Source organism: Equus quagga, unplaced genomic scaffold (assembly GCF_021613505.1).
Source record: "Equus quagga isolate Etosha38 unplaced genomic scaffold, UCLA_HA_Equagga_1.0 73442_RagTag, whole genome shotgun sequence".
Taxonomy (NCBI): Eukaryota; Metazoa; Chordata; class Mammalia; order Perissodactyla; family Equidae; genus Equus; species Equus quagga.
Genome location: NW_025802777.1, coordinates 8,765,068 through 8,770,835, shown reverse-complemented (window position 1 = coordinate 8,770,835; position 5,768 = coordinate 8,765,068). Strand labels below are relative to the sequence as shown.

The 5,768-nt window shown below is 41.7% G+C and overlaps 1 long non-coding RNA gene across 1 annotated transcript; it reads right to left on the bottom strand.

Moving 5' to 3' along the window:
* Positions 1-759: 759 nt before the first annotated feature.
* Positions 760-5,218, bottom strand: LOC124234315 (uncharacterized). The gene is made up of 3 exons (XR_006887267.1): positions 4,787-5,218; positions 3,296-3,490; positions 760-1,949 (listed from the first exon to the last, which is right to left on the bottom strand). It is a non-coding gene; the product is annotated as an uncharacterized LOC124234315 (long non-coding RNA).
* Between the last annotated feature and the right edge of the window lie 550 nt (positions 5,219-5,768).

Below are 5,768 nucleotides of genomic sequence, written 5' to 3'. Positions count from 1 at the left end.
CACCTTCCAAAAACAAAAGCTTGGGGATTAAGTTTGAACTTTATGAAATCATGGGGCTGGTGTAGATGACTGTCTGCAGGCAGGGAAAAAAATATTTCACTCGTAGGGAACATCCCCAAAAGCCAAACTGGTTGAACTTCACAGAAGTTGGTATAAGATTCAATTTTTCTCTTTGCTTGCTGAAAGCCACTTGTAGAAATTCAGCTAATCCCAATTGCTCTAAGTTAATCAGTCATCTATGCCAGATCTTATTTCTTTTTTTTTAGGCAGAGACATGTATATGAGTAATAGATATTTGTAAAACATTTGAGTGAATCATACTGCGCCTAATGTAACAAACCTAAAAGTGGCTGTTCTGTCTACACGTAAAACTTGAATCTCACGGACTTGATTCAGAGCACAGGTCATCACCTGTTATGCAGATGGGTTCTCCTGTAGGACAAGGGAAGACAGCCATTGCTTACAGACCAATTGCCAGTGGACTAGTTGTTTCCTGTTCCACAGTAGCGTTACCACCGCCACCAACATCAACCATTCCAACACCACCACTGTCAACATCAACCACCACCAACCATCAACTATCACCATCACCAACCATCAACATCAACCACCACCAACACCACCACCATCAATCACTACCAACACCACCACCACTAGCACAACCCAACCTACCATCACCACCAACCCCAATACGCCATCAGCGTCAATCATCATCACCTCCACCACAACAAGGCTTATATTTACATATTTATTTTACTTTTCAAAATATATTCATATGCATGATCTCATTAGCTCTTATCTACTTTGTAAGATTGGCAGAACTGGCATCATTATCCTCGCTTTGTCTGTATGGAAACGAAGGTCCAGAGAGGCGAAGTGGTGTGCGCAAGGACACCAAAGTGGTTGACAATCAAACACAGACTAGAGATTGGTTCTTCTGACTGCAAAATGAACGCTTTTTTTCAGTCGACCCCATCCTCCCAATGAAAATGAAGAACTTCTGACTAAATTCTGATATTAACAACTTTGGTTCTATGCTCCAGTCAGAGTCTTTGAATGAAAGGTCATTTGAGACCATATATTGCAGCCCTCATGTGTTCCAGGTGAGCCACTAGCCACTCAAAGTTCATATGACCCCCTAGAAGTTCAGTTTTCATCCAGGGCATTTGACTCCAAACTCAGCCTTCTTTCCACAACAGGAGGCCACCTTCCCATATACCCCTCAGGAGTCTCCTATGTTCCTCTGGGAACACTAAGTGCCCCATGCCCTTCCCTGGAGCACAAGCTTTTCCAGTGAAGAATGAATATGACTGAAAGCTGCTGCCCCTGCTTTCTCTTCCCAAAGTGCCAGAAAGTCTGAGAAGGAAATGGGATGCTGGCTTTCAGTCACATCCCTATCAGCCAGAAGTGCCCACAGCTCAGAGATGCTCTTCCAGCCCCATTCAAGGACCTTGACTCCTCTCTCAATGTTCCCGATAAATCCAAAGCTGTTCCCCGGCAAGAAAGTTGGCCCCTGTAGAGGCCTGCCTGTCTTGACTTTCAGGGGTCCCTTGGAGTTCGGTTTGGGGCCCGCTATTTCCACGCTCTGGCCCCACACTGGGCTGGCTGGGCGGCAGGACAGCTCTGTTGCTAATGGTCAGTGTGGAGCGTTTGGCCACCTTGCTCTGGAGCCCTTTCTTTTTGAGTTCAGAGGTCAAATTTGAGTAATGCATATCTTCCAAGCACTTATCATTCTTTCTGAGGATGTCGCTGGCCAACTGGAAGAGGAAAATCACTCCGTAGATGCCAATGATGGTGAGGATGTACCAGGCAGCGCTGGTCCCATCTGGAAGGTTCAGGGCCCTGGTGGAGTTGGTGCTGTTGCTCCCCTCCATGTGGGCCTTCAGCAGGTGCCCAGGACAGTGCTGGTCTGGGTCTGGATGGGGCCTCCCGGAGAGTCCACTTGATCACTGAGAAATAGAGAGGTCTGGATGAGACCCAGCATCCTGGGCTGAGGGCTGCCTGGCTCAGCCAATGCCAGCAGGGCCTCGCAATAGCAGGAAACGTGGGACTGCTTAAAGACACTTTCTCTATTGAATTGGCAGGAACCTAATAATATATATGTTGATAAATTCTTAAAAATCAAGAGTTCAAAACACCAAGCTCTTGAACAGGACATGCAACATCATAAATATGTCAATTGTCCCTAAAATAATCTATGTAACTAACAAAATTGCAATAAAAATAGAGTTGCTTTGTGAAATAGACAAATGATGCATATTGAAAAATCAACCATCAGATTAACTATGAAAACTCTGAAAAAAATAGTGATGAATGGAAATGAGCCAAGCCAAAGATTTAAAACTAGCCAGCTAGAAAAATAATTTACAGTTGTCGGAATAAATGAATGCCTTATTTGCCCACAGCCCACCTGTGGCTCATTGGACTTTGCAAAGGGTCTGGGGGCTCTTCAGAACCAGGTACAACTCTCCCTAAAAAGTCTCCCCATAAGACTGCAATAGCTAAAAGAGTGTGATGCTGCTGCATAGACAGGCAGACCAATGGAACAGAGGAAGACACCGTCGGAAAGCTAAGAATTGGAATTCGTGGATAAGAAAGAGGCATTTCTGCCCAGTAGGAAAAAGATGGATTATTCAATAAGTAACATTGGAGCCATATGCTGTTGGATTCACATCTCTCACTTTATGTCCCAAAACAGTCCAGATAAATCAAAGATTTTAACATAAAAAAATGAAACAATTTAAAGTACTAGAAAAAAGCATGGTAGATTTTTTTCTTTCACCACCTCGGAGTGGGACATCCCTTTCAAAGCATAAACAAAAATTGAGAGGGGGGCACAAAAAAAGAAGGAAGGAAGAAAGAAAAAAAGACAGAAAATGTTAAATTCAACTACATAGACAATTTTAAGGTTATTATATACCATAAAACCAAAAGACAACAAACTGGAGAAAAATTGCAATTTTATCACTAAATTTCTTAATAGCTTTCAAGTCCAAAATCTCAGTAGAAAAGTACGCAAAGGATAATGGACAATTAGGTCAGAGAAAAAAAAGCAAACCTTGAACACAGAAAAAGCTTCTTGTATGATTCACAATAAGATAAATGCAAATTAAAATTACAAGATAAAATTTTGTTATCTGTTGGGTTTGCAAACTCATGATGCTTCAGAATGCACTGTGTGGATGTGTCTGCAGGGCCACCAGGCCTTCGCTAAATTGCTGGCAAGAGTGCAAATTCATGCAACCAATACGGAGGGCAGGTTGACAAAATCTAGCAACATTACCAATGCACTTACCTTTGATCTAGTGATTCCACCTCTAGGAATTGATCCTAAAGATACTCTGAAACGTGTCCAAAACAATGCATGTTTAAGGTTACTCATTGCAGCATTGCTTGTGATGACTAATGCTTGAGAACAGCCTGAATAGCATCAATTGGGAGATGGTTTCAGACATTTTGGAACCTCCATGCGGTGGAATACTATGCAGCCCTAAACAGCAATAAACAGAATTTTGATACTAAATATTAACAAATGAAAAAGTAACCTAACTGTGATATAGTGTGCAATCATATGCATAAATAAAGGAGGGAAGCGTTATTTGCAAAATATTTCTGGGAGAATACACAAGAAATTGGTACCTATGGTTGTTCATGGGGAAGAGAATTGGGGGAGGGAGATGTCCTTTAGTACTTTTCTCTGATGCCCTTTTGTACATGTTGTCCCATGTGTATTTATTTTCAAAAAGAAGTTAATTTAAAAATGAAAGACTACAAGTGGACACTTTTCTGGTCTGCTTGGAAATGTCTCTGGGTAAAGATACTGTGTGACCTTCCAGGACCAGAAGATTAAGATCTTAACTACTGTTTAATTCAAAACTGTTTTCTCTAGTAGGGGAGCCAGTGAAAATGAAATGATAACAGCCGAAGAAGTGGTAAAACTGGGAGACATTTTTAGTTGAGCCTCCCTGGTTCAAATCTCCATTTCTTGTGCTCTGTGAGCACAGCTAGATTAAGACACATCAGGATAAATCCCATAGCTCACTGAGTATACCAAAGGTGCTCCATAAATGCTTTCCATGGGAGATTTGTTTGCTGCTAGTTCATTTTGCTAATGCAAGATTCAGAGAGGCTGGCATTTTTTATCATAGTTAACTGTCAGGATGAGTGAATAATCTTATTTCTTTTAGATGAAAAGAGAAACCACTTAAAAAAATAACTCTACAAATCACATGTGACAAAACCCCAATGAACAGATTTAATTATACAAAATTGGTCATGCATAAGAAACAACAAAACAATCACGAATTTTACATCACTGATGGTGCAATGGTTTGAGAACTTCACGTCAGGAAGGGGAAAAAATTCCCATAATTATTAAAAAACAAATCAGCCAACAAGAACGTCATAAACCTTAATGAAGGCAAGAGAACTTGTTTACACTTGAAACACATACCTAAACTCATACACCTTTCTGGAATTGTTATAGAAAGATGTGATATGTTCAAATACATATAAAATATACCCAACTAAGAACGATAGAACATTGAATTATTTTAAAACCAGTTTATTTTCCACATGAAAAAACTCACTATATTAATTATTGCAATAAATTGTTCTTTACCTTTTTTAAGAAAAATAAGAGTAAATTAGATTATATCTTACTGGATAAACACATCCTGTAGAAGAGACAACCCTTTGTGCCATTTTGCATTTGCCATTTAACAATGTGAAATATACAGGTAATTCCATAACTGCCCGTCCTTGCATCATAGCAGAATATACTCACATTCCACGAGTTGGTCTTTTCCTCAACTCTTGGGGAGGCAAGTTTAAGCGGCTGCCATGGAAAGAGAAAAGGATAAAAGGAGAACTCCTTCTTGCAAATGATCACAGTCCTATTGCATTTGGTCTGCACTGAGGGTCCTGAGCAGGGAGTAACATGATACCCTGAGAATTTTACAGCAGTATCAAATAGACACTTAGCACAGAGGAATTGGACTAATTCTCTCTCATTCAATCAATCAGAGGATCGATGTCAATCTGTCTTGTTGAGAAGTCTGGCTTGTTGAGAAGGTCTGAAGCAAAGGAATTGTTTCAAAAACACTGTCACCAAAGAGACTCCAGCCCTCCCAGGTCCCATCCAGGCCTGTGGTGGTGGAAGCTCTCCCTGAGGCTGGCTCACCAGCTTATAGCCTGGATGGCTCCTGAATTCCCCTGCTCTGCACCTGTTGCAGGTGTGGCAGAGGCCCATTGCCACAGGGCCAGGAAACTCCACGGTCAAGAGTCACCAGTTTCCTCTTGGAATGTTTCCCAGATGAGGAAACCCAGACAGGAAGGAGCAGGCACATGAGGACGCAGCTGAAGGGCTGGAGTTTGCCCTCAGGGATCAGTGGGCAATGGGCTCACAGGCCAGGCTGTGGGGAAAGGTGCTTCTCTTCCCCACAACCCTGAGTCACAGACCTCATTAGAATAAAAGCAGGTTTAACTGGAAATTGCCAGAATAAGAGTCTGGAAGAAAAGAGAACACGGAGAGGAAAGGTTGGAAGACTCTGGCAGGTTCTGTAAGGCAGCCATCCTCTCCAGCCCCACATCTCCTGACTCCTCACTAATATGACCATGACCTGCTAAACTTGTGAGGGCTGTTGGCTTTTAAGATGTAATTTGATCAAATTTCCATCAATGGGGGACTAGATAAGTAATTTATAAAACAAGCTATGTGATGCAGCAATTCCACTCTGAGGCATATACCCAGGAGAAATGGAAACATA